Below are 16,402 nucleotides of genomic sequence, written 5' to 3' on the forward strand. Positions count from 1 at the left end.
TTTTTATTTTCAAAAAACCAGTTAAATCTTAGTTAGGTGGATTCTTAGAAATTTACAATTCATTCCCATGTTTTCTGATTTTTAAGGCACAGTTCTCTGTATTGGTCAATTCCCTTTCCATTCCTTGCAGACACCTTGCTTATGCATCATACTACTTTTAGGATGATTATTTATCCAGTAAAATATGGGAAACTTTTTTACTAAATATTTCAATTGCATATTTATATTAATTCCAGCAGTTTTTTGAATCTTTGACTAAAGATTACTTTCATGCCTGCTTTACATAGTAGTCCCTGCACTTTTTATTCCAGATTAATTAACTACTGTCTGCAACATCTCAAATATTTGTCCTTTGGAAACCTTACAGACCTATGGCGGTTTCTGAGTCATTCTCTCCCTGTCCTTATTCCCATCCACCTTCGGCTTACTGTAACACTACTTCAGCAGAACTTTTCTCTTAGTTTTCCTTCCAAATGTTTTTTATTCCAGGAGGTTCTATTTTATCCCATCTTCTTTTTCTCAAAGCTTTATGCCTTTAATGTGCACAGACACCCAATCAAATCCACTTGCCAATACAAAAGTTTCTTTTCCCTTCAGCATAGATAGCCCTCAGGCTTCCATGCACCTGCCTGGAGCCTTACGTTGATGCACCAACACTTCCACAATTCACACTGACCTCACCCAAACTCCCAGCCTGATGAGGTGGGATCCTTTCACTAACTATATCTCCATGTCACAATTTACCAACAGTGGGACTTGTTTTATCTTGCTAGCTATCACCTAATAATATTGTTCCTTTAGCCACTTCTGTAGTCTCATTTATCCAATTTTAATTTCCCTGTGCCCTCAAGGTTTGTACATGGTGTCTCTTGCACTTCTTCTGTATCCCATTTCATCAGTTTAAAACTATTCTCATCAATCCCATAAAATGAGGACGCTGTGTGTTGTCCACCCAGTGACAAAAACCTTATTTTGTTACTGACATATAATAATGAAACAGCCCAAAACTTTCTTCATTGCACAGTTCATTTCACAACCTTCTCATGTCTTCATGCTCCTTCTCTAGAGGCGGACAGATCTACTGGAAATCATCTCAGCTCTCACCTATGCCACTCCCCATATTTTGACTGTCACTCTTGATCTGCTCCAACGGGAGTCTCACAAAGTCATTCATCACGCAAAATAGCGTTCGTAACAACTTTTCCCATTCCTCTCTGGTTTCTTTTCAGATTCAGGTATCTCATACCTTTGCAGGCAGCAAACGTTTTGCTCTCCAGATCCCCTTCAGTGTTCCCATCTGTACTCTACAGGTAATCCATAATGATCACAATCTAAACTCAACATGTGCTTTAATTTGTATTAGACATCCATCTGACATGCAGGAACTCAGTTGGATGGCTGTGCTCACCTTTTTATTTTATTTCGTTATGTAATTTAATGCACCTAAAATGCTGGTAACAGGAGAGAACAACACTGAATAATTTTAAAACAATGGATCTATTAAAATACAATATTAACATTTTGATGCATTAACAATACCATCAAGAGATGCACAGCCCAGCCAAAAATTCCTATCCTCTTTACTTCTCTTTTTCGTCATAGTGTCTCTGAGTCCAGTTACTGTCACCTATCCATACTGTCATAAATTAACCCAGATCTCAAACTATCCCTTCAACATAGCCTAGACTTTATCAGGTGTAATTAGCTGTATGATCCCAAAGCCTTCTCCAATCTCGTTTCCCCCAGGTCTTAAGATTTCTTTGGCTTCTTTCTACGGTTATTCTCTTAGGAGTTTGAGATTTTCCCTCATTATCTAATTAGCAATTCTCTTCAACAATCCTGTATAACTTCCCAGCAAAATTAACTACTACTCCATCACCCAAAACAACCATTCAGCTCATGTTGCACATGCAAATGTATGCTAGTGCCTCACCCTCCAGGTTCTTTAAACTGGGACTAAGAAAGAAAATATATACTGCCTGATTCTAAGTATCATTTTACCTTTTCTGAAACAGTCACATTTTCTACTATTTACTATCTAAAGTAATGTTCCTTTCAGATTTCCAAGACATTTTTATCAACTGAACTAAAAATACTAATTCTTGCATCTATCTGGGCTGGTATGTCCTAAGAGCAATGGCTTCAGCATAAACTCAACTATATTCAAATATGTTCTATATTTAAATATGTTGACAAAAATCTACATTATGTCAATGAAATCAGACAGAACAGTACAAAACTACAAAACACTGTAATTTTTTAAGGGGAAATTTCTTCTTGCTAAATGCACAGTCAAGATGCATTGTAGTGAATGTAGCCATGCATTTTCCAGTTTTGCTTTGATACCCTATTAAGAAGTTCTTGTGATTATTCCGGAGCCTTAAAGTATCTAGCATTTTTCTTTGAGCTTAAACTTGTAAGCTGTGTTTATACTAGATATCAGTTTCCTTTCAATTTTACTATTTAACCTTTTTTTCATTGGTTTTAAAGTAAGCTTCTGAATATCATGTATGAAGTACATGTATGGTTTTCTCAAGTAGGAATACCAAAACCTCAAAATCAGAGAGCAAATAATGAAGAACCTAATGTGTACACATTTTAAAAATATTATCATTCTTAAACAGTTTAATAATTTTGGTGTCTCTAATGAATAGCTTTTGAATGTTTTATGTTGGCAGCTCTCACTGGCGTACTGCTGGGACCACTGAATTTTCCCGTGAAGTATGTCTTAACAGTTCACTGTTTCATACATTTTGCTACCGTGAGTTTGAGCCGAACTTAACCCCGCCCTGATTCAATTCCCCGACATTTATACCTTACTAAAGATGATTCATTCCGCACTGAATGCCAGGCTTTGGTCAGACCTTTACAGTCCTGCAAGAATCAGAAGAAAAACAGCTCCTATCGCATAGATGAGGAATTAAGTGTGGATGTATCACAAACTGCTCACCCGGGATGCACAGTGAGGGCCACCATTCAACTGACCTTTCAGAAAGGATTCCTTATTCCTTTAAACATCCTTTCTCTGTATTCTTCTAAACACAAGCCCACAGACAATGTTTAACATTGGTTTGATTCTTGGGAGGTTCAATGCTGCACCTGGATCTTAAAACCACTGCGGTGTTGTGAGTACCCACAGCAGTACCACAGGTACTTGTATAGTTTCAGAACATCCACTTTAATGGAAACAGTCCAGCTCAGTGGCTCCTCTTCCAGACACCCGGACACCTCACATCCCGGCTTCATGGCAGCCTTCTCCATACACACACTAAGACCAAACACAAATATTCTTTCAGCAAATCCCCGTAGCTTCCACTCCTCATTTTCATGCAAGCTTTGAGGCAGGCAGGGTAAACCCCACCCATCTGACAAGGAAGCAGTCTTCAGAGCATGTGTTTCTCTAGTGCTCTGCTCTAATCCAAGGAGCAACTCTGAAAGAAAACATATTGCTCTCCTTGCTGGCCCTGGGAACATCATTTTATCTTTGGATGAAAGTGCCACTGAGAGCCCACAAGATATACAACAGAGAATGTATTTACGTGGCCTACATGACTTTCTTGTTGAAGTGAAATTGTATTTTTGCTTATAATTAAAGCTGTCCATCACCTTCCAATGCAAAACTCTATTCTCAAGCTGCTCATTATAAAGTCCTTTATCCACAATGACGTTTCACAGGCATTAAACGAAAGTTGAATTTCATTTAATGAGTTACAACTTTTGCTTTGCTACTTTGCTATTATCAGACTAGAGGGGGGCAGGGAGATGCCCTCCACAATGACTTCTCAGGGAGTAGAGATTTACAGTGAGAAGACTTTCAAGAAACCAGAAGAGTTGTCTTTAGATGCATTATGCTGAATTGTCCAGATACAATATTTATAAGGCATCTTGCACCATATGAAAATACCAGAACTTCAGCATAGCAGGGAGGAACAAGCTCCTTCCAAATATCTATTAATTTTAAAGTCAGCATTACAACATTCTTTAAGTGAACTCAGGGAGACTGAATACCTGTGTTATTTAGCTGAAGCAGTTTTTAAAAGATGAAAGGAACATTGTCCAGGATGCCTCACAGGATGCAATTCTGTTAACAAATGGCACGTCTGGCTTCAATAAGTGGACACGTTTTTTTATAAACTGCAGAAACAGTTAAAAAGTTTTTCTTTGGAGTCAAATGTATTGGAACAAGGGTGAAAGAAATACCAGAACCTTTTAAAGGTAATACTCACATTACTATATTAAGAGGAAATCTTACATCATATACAGCCATATGGTTAGATTAACGGAGCTGCAATTTTAAAAACTAATGTTAGAGACAGTAAATATACCCTAAGACAGAGTGTGTTATATTATTGTGACACTTCGAGCATGCTGATATGTTGCTGGTCAGTGTTATTTACTATCATTAGGTACACACCTGCTAGACAGCCACATCAAATAAAGCATTAGTGTCCTCATCGTAGCTCAGCCTTGCAGCTCATCAACTGCCTAGATAAGGCTGTGGCAAGCTGGACAGGCTGCAAACATAACTCACTGCTGCCCACGGGACACAACGCAAAAAAGAAGCCCTTGCATCCCTCGGCTCCTGAAACAAGTGTGTGCAGCCGTCAGAAGGTACCTGGGTAAGGAAACCTGTTCCGCAGCTCCTAACCTCACAGGAGGGCTGAAATGGTGCTAAGTACAAACAGCAACTGGGCACTCATGAAGGGGTGTGAAGGGTACGCCAACTCTTATGGATAGATGAAGGTGAGAGCAAAACCAGACAGATGAATAAGGAATTGCATTACTCCTGCTGTAGAAGTATTTTTTTAAGGCTAGGAGAAACCATAATTCTTGTTCGCTATAAAACAAAGCCTGAGGACTCTGTGTTGCTTGTGTACTGAGTCTAAAATTTTTCCTGGTTAGTGAATAGCTGAATAACCATTTAAATTAGCTAGTGCAGGTCACTTTTCTTCCCCTCCTTACAGTTGGTTGTCCCACACATCAGGACACATCAAAAAACTGAAAACCACTTCTCTATGAATATTGACTATCACCACTTACTAGCACCGCTGAATACACATCACTTTGGTTTAGTAAAATAATTTGAAAAATAACAATGTTTATGAGAATGTTTAGTACCAATGCAGGTAGGATGCAATTTATCTTGCATCATCCAAAACCAATATTTTCTTTGTTTCTTTGGGTTTTTTGCTCTTTTTGAAACTGAGAAGAGCTCTGACAGTTTCATAGCACTCCCCTTCTGAAAAAAATGTACAAATACCTTGCTTACTTTTCCCTAGCTACCAGGCTCCCAAGGGGCTTAAACACACAGCTGATTTTACAAGGCTAGCCTTTGCCAAGATCACCTAATATAATAAATGTTCAGGGTGCTTGCTTTGTTTACTTCAAGTATATTTTAAGTCCAATTGTAGTGAGATGAGAAAGTAAAAGAGAAAAGCCCAGGGCTCAAACATACCTCTTTCAATCCTTAGGAAAAGTGAACATATACTTTTTCTCATAATTCAGAAAATCAGAGCTGAAGTAGTTACAACTAGTTTTGATGTTACTGAATGTGTTCTTTAGAAAAATCACTGAAGACTAAAAAGGTATTTGTATTAATTTCTGTAGGAGTAATTCTGTGGTAATTTAGAAGAGATCTTATACAGTATTTTTACCATCTTCAACACAAGTGCTATCAGACGTTTATTCAGTCTTTCCATTGAAAGTATCAGTAATGTTGTCTACATGTATATCAGCTTTCATTTAAAAATTTTGGAATCACTTACAAAGGCTTCAAGTATTTTTAAGCATATATCAGCACAGTGGAAAGATGACGCTGATTTTGCCACCAATTCTGACACAGTCAGAATTCAGCTTCGAAAGAGTTTACTAACACACACCTCAGCCCCTTCCTTTACAGCACCTTTCACTTACCACCCAACCCTTGCTACTGCTGGAGTCCTGTTCCCCCTAAAGGCACCCTGGTGCATGGCTAAGGTGAGGGAGTCCTCACTGTTCTGTCCATAGAGGTTCTGTCTATGTATTCACATACTGAAGCACACATTTTTCAAACACATCTTTTGACCAGGGATCCTCAGACCTGGCAATGAGCAGATTACAATTCCACATTGACACTGGCTGCAGGTCAGCCCCTTCTCCCTTCATCACATATTTTCAAGGCAGCTAGAGCAAACATATGCGTGGAAGATGAGTCAAACTGTAAATGGATCAGTACCTGCTTTTAATGTCCTCTAAGCAAGCATACAGATGAAAACTAGAAACAAACTTACTCAAAACCTTTTTAGAGGGTTAAGAAACTCTCTTTAAATAGTCCTGTCACAATCTATGGGATCTTTCATCTCATATATTACCTTCTTTAATGATGCAAGAATATCTAGTTCCATCAGCTGGTTGCATTTCCTTACTGCTATGAGATACGACATGCCTCCTGAAGAGATAAGGACACTTGGGCAAACTTCCTCTCGTATCTCTCCAGAACACTGTCTGAGAAACTACTGAACGCTTAAGCTCATTGGCCACACATCCTATCAGCACCATTTTAAAACGATCAGTAAATGTTGGGTTTGGCTTTCAAATATGTAGCATGACAAGGTTTCTGCTTGAGAGGTGACATTTTATCAGAATTATTATATGTAATAAATATATAGATTATATAGGACATAAAGATATGAGCTATTACACGCCATGGAGCGTCACAGAACAGCTCCAACTGTCATGGATATGGCTTAAGTCAAGGTACTGATAAGCATTACACAACTTTTTGAGGAAGATAAAAGACCAACTGGTATGAGGATTGCATGCTTAAACATGCAGTGATCAAGACTGAAAATTAAGGCTGCACCTGCTACATACTACCAATCTTTTCACAGAAGGCTTGGAAAAATCTCTACCCTGTCATCTGCAATAAGGCTTGTGCTTATGGACAGAAAAGAGAAGAGACTAAAGAAATTTAAATTGATGCTATTAGTTGTAACTTACCATTTGAAATTTAACTCCTGTGTTGCTACCGAGAGGAAAATACAGGAATCATTATTAGACTACTACTGTAGTTTACCTCAGTGGATCTTCGTGGGCCAGCTGTGATGGAACGATGTTCTGTACCACCACCAGGGAAGGAGCCTGGCGCTTCCCACGTTTTCCTCCCTAAAGCTTTTGGCTTTGCACTGGTGGAAGCTTCCTCTTTTGACAAAAGATAATTTTCTGCATTTTCAGCGGTTAGCTGACTAAAGAAAAAATGCAGTCCATTTTGAGTCCTTGAAAAATTACAGTTTTCATGCAGGGCTGAACAGGAATTACTAAATAAAGAAGATGACTACAGGCCACCATTTTTATCTCTGGATGTATAGTATAGATTTAGCACATGAGTAAAAGGAGAGATCAAGACTACTGCCACTGACCCCCAATCCTTGAAAGAGGAAGATATTGCTAAATAAAGCTTCTAGATGATTTCAGGGAGTAGCTCCATGGCATACTGGATGAGAAAGCAACCCCTAATACCCCCAGAACAAGCAACAATATCAGCATTATGTTCAAAGAGGTCATGTCAGTAAGGCACCCAAGGGGATGTCATGCAGCTAGGAACACCACTGAAATCTTTAATTTACACTGCGTTAAAATAACTTGCCACTCAAGCAGGAAGGAATTGTTTTGTCTGCTACAAACCATACAGCTAACTAGCAGCAGTTGCCCTAATGCTGAGTATGACCATTCCCTAATTTCACCAGTTGTGAAGACAAGCATGGCAGTGGCTTAATTACAATCAGTCTCCAGAACGGTGTCACAATTTTCTAGCAGAGACTAGCTTGTAAGAGCGTGGAAAACAAACCAAAAATATTTATGTAAGTTAAACTTCTCTTAGCTGTGCTTTTGATTATATTAGGACATAGTGGCATTTGAATGGAGATATCTTTCATGGAGAAATACCTGTATGATCGATGAGCCTCTAAACCCCTCTACAAATACAGAACTAGCTTACTTGGCACAAGTATTGTTTGCACTTCTATTTACTTTACATGAAGTGATACACATCAGATTGATGATATTAAAAAAAAAACTAAACAAACAATACACTATAGAACAAAGAGAATAAGGTTCATTTAAATACATTTCCTCAAGCAATGGGAAAACATTATTTTATTTTTCAGGTGAAATTACCAAGTCACTGTTTTAACTTTAACTATATATGATGAGAACCTGTTAATTTGATTACTTAATTAGGTATATGTAATCATTCTGCAAACTTCCAAGTGACAAAATCTAAATAGAGAAGGAATGAAACCAGATGGTGTGCTGGGTCTCATGAATCTCATCCTAGGGCACTCCAAGAACTAACGGATGAAAATTTCTGTGTTCTTAATATTTATCTGAATTCACTCAGGATGGGTGAGATACCAGATTTGAAAAGGGCCAATGTTGTGCCTACCCTTAAAATACAAGAAAAGATTTAGGAATTAAGATCAGCTAGGACGATCACCTTTCTGGGGCAGGGGAAACCCTCTAAATGCCTAGAAGATTTAAAAGATGATTAACAGCAAAAATGGCTTTAGGAGATAATCAGAAGCTTAAAACATTACCATGACATTGTGCAAAAACTGTATTTGCACTCGGATTTACAAATATTTGTCTGCAAGAAATGTAACATAATCTTTCCACTGCACTCAGTGATGGAGTACCATGTCCAGCTTTGAAAATCCTGCTTCAGAGGAGATGTGAGCTAACCTGAGAGACTCTGGAGAGCAGCAGCAGGACTCTTCAGGAGCTCAGTGATCCTTATGTTTCCATCAACATCACTGTGTATGGATACCAAGGCCTGTTTTCACCAAGAGACTTCTGAGTCCTCTGAGATTCCTCAGAATCCAAATTCTGGGAAAGATCATACAAAGAAAACTCAGATTGTTTCAAATTGAATGCTTTGACTGAAACGGAATTGGCATCTCCCAGAGAAACTGATCTGAAAAGTTCCGACTCTGCCTGATACCAGTTTCTAAGAGCCATCCACAGCTGTGGTGCTGCTCAGGTAATCCCACCATACCACAAGCACCCTAAACCAAAGTCTCTTCTACAGGTTTCATATTGGTTTTCAAACCCATGTAATAGGGCTTAAAAAAGTGCTGGGAATTTGGATTTGAGAAAGTTCTACCAATCTCATCACTTAATTAGCAGGCAAATTAACAACAAAAGACAGGAGCTGACTTTCGGTCTAGAAGAATACTACAGTCCATCCACCAAAAAAAGAAAAGATACACAAGCCTATCAGGTACAAGGGATATTAAATACATGGGCATTGCTATTCCTTTTTATCACATTTGTATGATGTTTTTTCCACTTTCAAACAAGAACCTCTCAACTGTAGAACAATTCCTGTCTTGATATCATACATACAAATAAACTTACTAAAACTGAACTCACAGGTAACATTTTAATCTACTAAAATATCCACAACATTAAATAAAGGCATAAATCTGAAAGTTACTCTTTCAATTCAAAACTCTAGCTCTTGTTTTGGTAACAGGACACACTCAAAAATTATACATGTTATATTTATAGGGTCAGTTCTGGACAGAAAAAAACTGGTTTTGCAGAAACAACCAGACTTGAGGGGGTTTTGACAGTGGGACTAATATTTCTGAGCCTTCTCATCCAAATTTTGCAAAATTAGTCCAGATTTATGTAGTACTGATTGACTGGCATCTACTGAAACCTCTAATACTGAAATACAATTCAGCCATGGCACTTAGGTATTGCACTACACCCTTAAACCACTATAAACTTTGTATATATGTAAAAAGTTATATACTCTATATGAAAAATATACTTATATCCTACATATGGCAAAGTGATATTGATAAGTTACCTTATGAAACAAGGATGTATTAATGAGGAATATTTAAGTACCTACAATCTGTGCCACCTATTCATTTCCTTAATTTATTCTAACCTTCAAAACCTCTGACTGATTTCACAGAGACACAATTTAAAGAAAAATCATCTTCAAAAAAATTATACCTAATTTCCCCCAAAATTGTAGCCTCTCCAAAATTCCCTCATCTAGATGGTCTAAGCTTTTCTTCAGTTGTGGGGCAAATCGGTGGAGTTTTTTGTCCCATCCCATTATTAGCTTTTATAATATAAGAAACAGAAGATCCTGAGCTTCCCAAGGGGATGTATAGTGCTCTCCTTCCAACCCTGCCAGGTCCCAAAGGAAGAGATTTCAAGGTGGATATATTTTTGCAATTGAAAAATAGTTCTGTAGCAGTGCAACTACTGTAACTTGGTTTCCAATGCATCTTTTTTTTTTTTCTATGATTGACTACTGACTTCATAAACTGAGTTATACTTAGTTTGCAGCATGCATTCAGCTCCAAAAAGTTTCCATCAGAATTCACGCAATCTCCTCCACAGTGTGAATTTGCCTCCCTGGTGAATTGTCTGAGCTGTGAGCTACAACCTGAGCTCGTCCCTGGGGCATGGCTTTCATGAGGTCTCACCCACACGTGAACTCTCTGATGTGTAAGAAGAGTTGAGCACGCACTGCAGCTTTTCCCTGAACATGATATTAATCAGGCTTCCTTCTCCACCCAGCCAGCAATTTTCCACAAAATTGTAGAAAAATATAGACATGTACTACTTGTCAGGTACAGAACAGAGTATCCTATACAGCATACAGTATATACAGTATATCATAGAAATGCAGTATTTTTGAGACACTTACCTCTCCATCATAATTGCACAAATTCAGATAATGGGTAAAAAGGTTACCGATGAAGGAAAGCCTGCCAGGGTGTTTTGACATGACCAATTTTTGTGGGAAATCATGCTTAAAAAAAGCTAAAGTATACTTTATGATTGGGTCTGAGTCATGATCTCACAGCAAATAAGAACAGAGGTTGGCCTATCATTCCTTACCTAAACAAATGTCCAGACATTCAGTTTTCAATAACCATAACTCCAGTTTATATACTGCATAATCTTAATTGGAAGGAAGCATGTTCAGTTGCCCTATTCATCCTCCAGGTGAAGTCATACATTAACAGCTATAGAAATAAATGTACACAGGCAATGAAAGAATGTCTACTGTCTCATACCCGATCCCTGTTTCTACAACGCAACTATAAATTTCAAGAGTTATTTTAATAATGTTCTTTTCCAGCTTGAAAAGTTTTTATCTAGATTTCTTCTGTATTTTGGTATCTAATGGTCCATGTTATTTCTTCATTTCTAATACTAGTATACTAAAATGAAATAATACGTTACTTATTGATTTGCAAAGCTATGTGTCTCAAGCTCAAAATTTTGAACAATTAAGCATATTAGCATGTACATGTCTGATATCAACTCTAGTTTCATTAGAGTTTTTCAGGCTACTGTACAAGACAGTAAAACTTCTGATTTTTAATTTATTTTAACATTGCAGTAAAAACTGCATTTTAAAAGCAAAAAAATATGTACTGGCAGTAAAGAAGACAGCTAGCAGTAGATTTGTGAGATAATGAGCATTTGAATATACAAGTACTTATAAGATCTGTGTTCCCTGTCTTGATGAATATTAAACAGTTGCAGAGGAAACAAAAGAACTGTAGGCTAAATACAAACATTCTTTGCTTTGCTATTCTTTTAATAATGAACTTCCTTGGAAGGCTAACCCCTAATCTTACATGTGTTCTGTATTTGTAGGTACATCTCCATCAGGAAATGCTGTGAAATGGAAGTTCCTGGCAGATAAAGTTCTTGGCCTTAAACATTCCATATATATTACTTGATTGTCAGAGAGAATAATTTCCAAACTTTGCCCATGATTCAGTATCTCTTTATTTAAAAACCTTGGAGATAATTAGTAGTACACATACGGATTATATAGCCATTGTTATGGTGGAGTTTGTCATGAAAATAAAATGGGGAAAATATAATTAATTCTACTTTTTATGGTGCTCTTATTGCTTGTTCTGCATGAAGAGCCCATAGATATGAATTCCACTATATCCCTAAAGTACTTTGGCCCCTATCTAGTCCCTATCCCTATCCCCAAACTAGGGATGGGACAAATGGGTTTTGTCTAGTTTTGGATGCAGCTGAGTATGAGATACCTAGAGTTTTAGTCTAAATGTATTGCATTCCAATTACCATAGTCTGCAAAGTAAAGTGCAGAGGAGGAACCAGGGAGGAAAATCTAATGGAAAAAAATAGAGTGAAAAATAAAGCAAAGTGAAACGATGTGAAGACAAATAATAAAGCAAATATCAAAACTCAATAAAATGGGACAGAGGAAGGAAATTGAAAAGACAGTCATTAGTATGTTCTCTGCTTTTCTTGGAGGAAAGTATGGGTGAGAGAAATTCATAAAGCTCTTCTATCAGTAACACATCCCAGAGGTGAAAAAATAGTATTTTAATTGATTCAGTCTTGAAAGAGAGAATGAAAAATGAAAGGTTTACCTATCTCCATTTTTTCTTCAAACCAGCAAATCCTAAAATGACTTTGAGTTTACAAAGACAGTCACTTGCCAGATGGGAAATGCCAAAACTCAGATTGTCTCTGCCACCCTGTTTCCTGCCCCATGGGCACAGGAGCTGTGGTACAGTCTGTCCTTACCCACACCCACCCCGTCCTTGATACAGGCCACCGTCTTGTTCTCTGCACAAAATGAACAGGGCTTGTTTCACACACACACAGTCAAATGCTTCATCTTAACTACTCTGGATGTGGACTTGGGGTTCACGTACCGCATGGTTGTCAGACCTTGGTCTGAAGACCAAGCAACAAATTTTGTAGTCTGGGCCTCAGTATTCCTCATGACCATATTAAAGTAGGTAAATATTTGTGAAATACCATTCTTAAAACAGGCCCTGTAAAGTAAGGATCTTATTGTACCCCTTCCTCCCTTTTTTAGCAAGATGAAACGCTGGCATCTGGAGAAATTATGGTCAAAGATGTTCATTAAATTCAGGTGAAGAGTAACAGATAAGTACAAGATGACCTTTTCAAGTCCTTTGTATTAGACAGTACTTCATGCAATAAAATCACAGCTGACACTGACTTCAGTTACTGTTATGTGTGTTCAGCACTGCAAATCAGAACCCATGGTCTCAGACTTGCACATCAAAAAACTAAAACAAAAAGCAAATCCACACAGCCAGCATTCCCCAGTGAAAGTTGAGGCAGTATATCGGATACCACAGAGACCTCCATGGCAGAGGCAGAGAGAGATTCACTCCAGCCTTTAATGGCTTTACCTATAAGGACTACTTTTATCTCTGCCACAAGCATCCCCCCCTGCCTATACAATCCAACATAACAGTTAAGCACAACTCATCCCATGCACAACACAGGGCAGGAATCCTGTAGGAAAAAACCCAACATATAATCATAATTAAAATGAGTCATCATGCTTTACAGTCCCATTAAAATTGTAACCGCAATTTTGAATTTCCTACCTGTTAAGCACTGAGCTTTGCTGGGTTGATGTCTGTTGACACCATTCATGCATGTTATCTCTTTGGTTTTAATTTAAAAGAATTTCAGAGAAACCAAAAATGCTATCATGTTGCTCATGAAGACATGCAAAGCTCACTAGCAGGAACTAGTCCATCAGTTGTGGGTTGATCTCTAGTGCACAGAGCAGGATTTTAAGGGGTAACACACACATGGGTCCATGGGATACCACTGACATTGCATGACAACAGATGAAGGTTGGTCAAACAGATCCCCCTCTTCCACATCAGGCTGTTCAGGACCCCACTCCCCACCTGAGAGACCCTCCTGCTCCCACTTCCCCATCCCAGCCCCTCTGACCCACCTGTTCCTAAAATCCAATCCTCCTTTGCCATTTTTTCTCCTCCAAGCTCCAGTCCTCTTCCCAAGGGACCTCTCAGCCTCACCTCACCGTGCTCCCTATTTCAGCCATCACATTCAGCCAGTACCTGCCCTCTGGCACTTCTCCCACTTTCCCTCTTTTCCTCTTCAAGACCACACAAACACTCTTAGGCTGCTGCTCGCATTCTCTTGTGTTACTCAGCCTCATCCCCAGGGCGCTGCCCTGTGGCTCCTATGCCCTTCGCCCTTTCTTTTGGCTTCTGCCATACCTGCCGCCTCTCCATCATCCAGCTCTGCACCTGCTTCTCACAAAACGTCTTCCAAATCCCTTTGGCCAATGCTTGGACTCCACTGGGGGTTGTCCAGCCAGTCCCATTTTCAGAGAAAAGCCACACACTCTGCATTTCCATCACCCTTATAATACACGCCCTTCAGAAGTATCAATATTTGTTCTTCAACATCTTTTGCAAAAACAGCTCACAGTAACATCTTGCCTAATGTACACAAATCATCCCAATGCAGAAAGCCAGTACATAACAGGGATTAATTCATGCTCCAGAAAACAGTAAGCTTAATGCTATAAATACTAAAAGCACATGCCAGGTTGCAGCACTACTGATAGCCACTAGGTTTTTCTTTTAGAGAAATCTCACCTAAACCACTAAGCAGTGAGTGCAACCCTTGCTTTTAGTTGCAAAGCATTATATAGCCCCCAAACATTTAAATAACATGAGTAAAAGTAGGCCCTGAGAGCTCCATAAAAATCACATCCCTTAAAAGGACACACTTGCTATTCTGTAAATCCCACATAACTTCCTCTTCTCAAGGCACCAAATAAATGAGAGAACACGAAGGGGAGAAACTACTGTTTAAAAACCTGTAACTTGGTGAAAAAGCATACTGTCACAGGGCTTTCTATGAAAGTTTTTAAACTTTAAAAACTTGACAGGGAAACATCATTTACTATAGCATCAATAAATATTTGGTTACCAGGGCAGAAAAAAATGTACGTCTGCTTTTTTTTTTGGAATGAAGGTTTTAATTTCTTGCATACGTCACAAGATCAAAAATGAGATTCCACATTACATCGTTAAATAAGCAAGACGTTCTGTGAGTGAGACCAGAAGTTTAAGCCCTCCCACCTCCAGTTTTTCTATTTGCTCTCTTCTGCCTTTAATAAAGTGCTTCAGACCCAGTTTCCTTTGTAGAAACAAACAGATCATCCATCTCCCTGAGTAAGATTAGGTGTCATCACTTCCTCCTTCTTTGTGAAATAATAAAAGTCATACTGCAGGGAAAAAAAATATCTTTTAAACCTTATTCAGCCAGGAATAAAAACTGTAACCTTGGGTGCCATGTGTGTGAAATGATGATACACAGTTTCAAGTTACAAACATCTACAATTTACACTTCTTTTTCCTATGGATTTAGGATGGAGGGGCAGCAATTTCTGTTCTGGATTGAAAGGATTCTGCTTCTCATTCATATTTAAGTATAGAACCTATTAAAAGTCCAATTAGAATACTGCTACTTTTATTTCCTAATAGAATGGCAACTTACCCTCATTTTTCACCATGCAGATTAAATGGCTACTTTTAAATGCATTTCTAAGGAGTAGTGTCACAAAAACTAAGTTAAAAAGAGGCAGTGGTAATGTTCCTGCAGCCCATTGCTCAACAGATCAGTGAAAGCAGATCGTAATCTTATATTATCCTCCACATTTGTTTGCATTTTGAAAGCATATAAGCCTTTCCAAATACACTTGATCTGTTTAGTTTTTATACAAGAAATCAACTCACAGCTGCCTTGTTAGGACCCATGAACAGGAGTTTTACTTGCAAGGTTGAATGAGATTCTGTGCCTGCACTGATGTCTATGTTCTCACATTATTTAATCTTTCTCACCCTTGCTAATAATTTCAAATTATCATTTCAAATTAAGCTTCACGATACAGGGTCACATTTAGACTGTAAAAGATTGTGATTTACCACTTTGAGAGCCTAACATTTTTAGCTTGTATACAGCACCCAGCCACAAATGAACAACAAAAATGTTTTGAGTCCTTTTATTTTCAAAACAAATCTTTATGTACCAGAATCTGTCATTCAGAAACAATACACACACACACATATATACACACATACATATACACCCCCTATTCTACAGTAATTGATGTTTGGGGTTTATTAAAAATGCAATTACAAATGCATTTGATTATTTCTTTTGCAGCATGAAATAACCGGTTACCTTTCAGGAAAGGAGACCTCCGTGGCACAAGCCCGTCTGTGATTTCCACCTGCTCTTGCTGATGCTGTTTAACCAGGTTTCCTTCGCTGCCAGCTCTGAAAATCTTTTCACCTAGCCTAATTTTTCGTGATCGGCTGTTAAAATCTTCTTTCCTAGACAAAGGCGATTTAGGAGCTGTATTAGCTGACAAAGGTCGAGCCAAGCGAGAGGGTTTGGACATTCTGCCTGTGCAGGAATGTACCTGCTCTGAAAGCAATTTCTAAAAAAATCCTTCCCAGCTCACTTTCCAGCACAGAGGCTGGGGAGTTTGTGTGTGCAGCGCAGCTGGATGCGAAGTGCTGTGCTG

At 38.4% G+C, this 16,402-nt stretch overlaps 1 protein-coding gene across 2 annotated transcripts in view; it reads right to left on the reverse strand.

Annotated features, from left to right (window-relative positions):
- KIAA1217 (KIAA1217 ortholog) overlaps window positions 1–16,072 on the reverse strand; it is a 245,569-nt gene extending 229,497 nt beyond the window's left edge. For both annotated transcript variants that reach the window (XM_075047508.1, XM_075047499.1), the window contains exon 1: window positions 16,057–16,072. The gene's annotated coding sequence lies outside the window, so the exon portion shown is untranslated. The remainder of the gene's footprint in view (window positions 1–16,056) is intronic.
- Between the last annotated feature and the right edge of the window lie 330 nt (window positions 16,073–16,402).

Source organism: Buteo buteo, chromosome 2 (genome assembly GCF_964188355.1).
Source record: "Buteo buteo chromosome 2, bButBut1.hap1.1, whole genome shotgun sequence".
Lineage (NCBI taxonomy): Eukaryota > Metazoa > Chordata > Aves > Accipitriformes > Accipitridae > Buteo > Buteo buteo.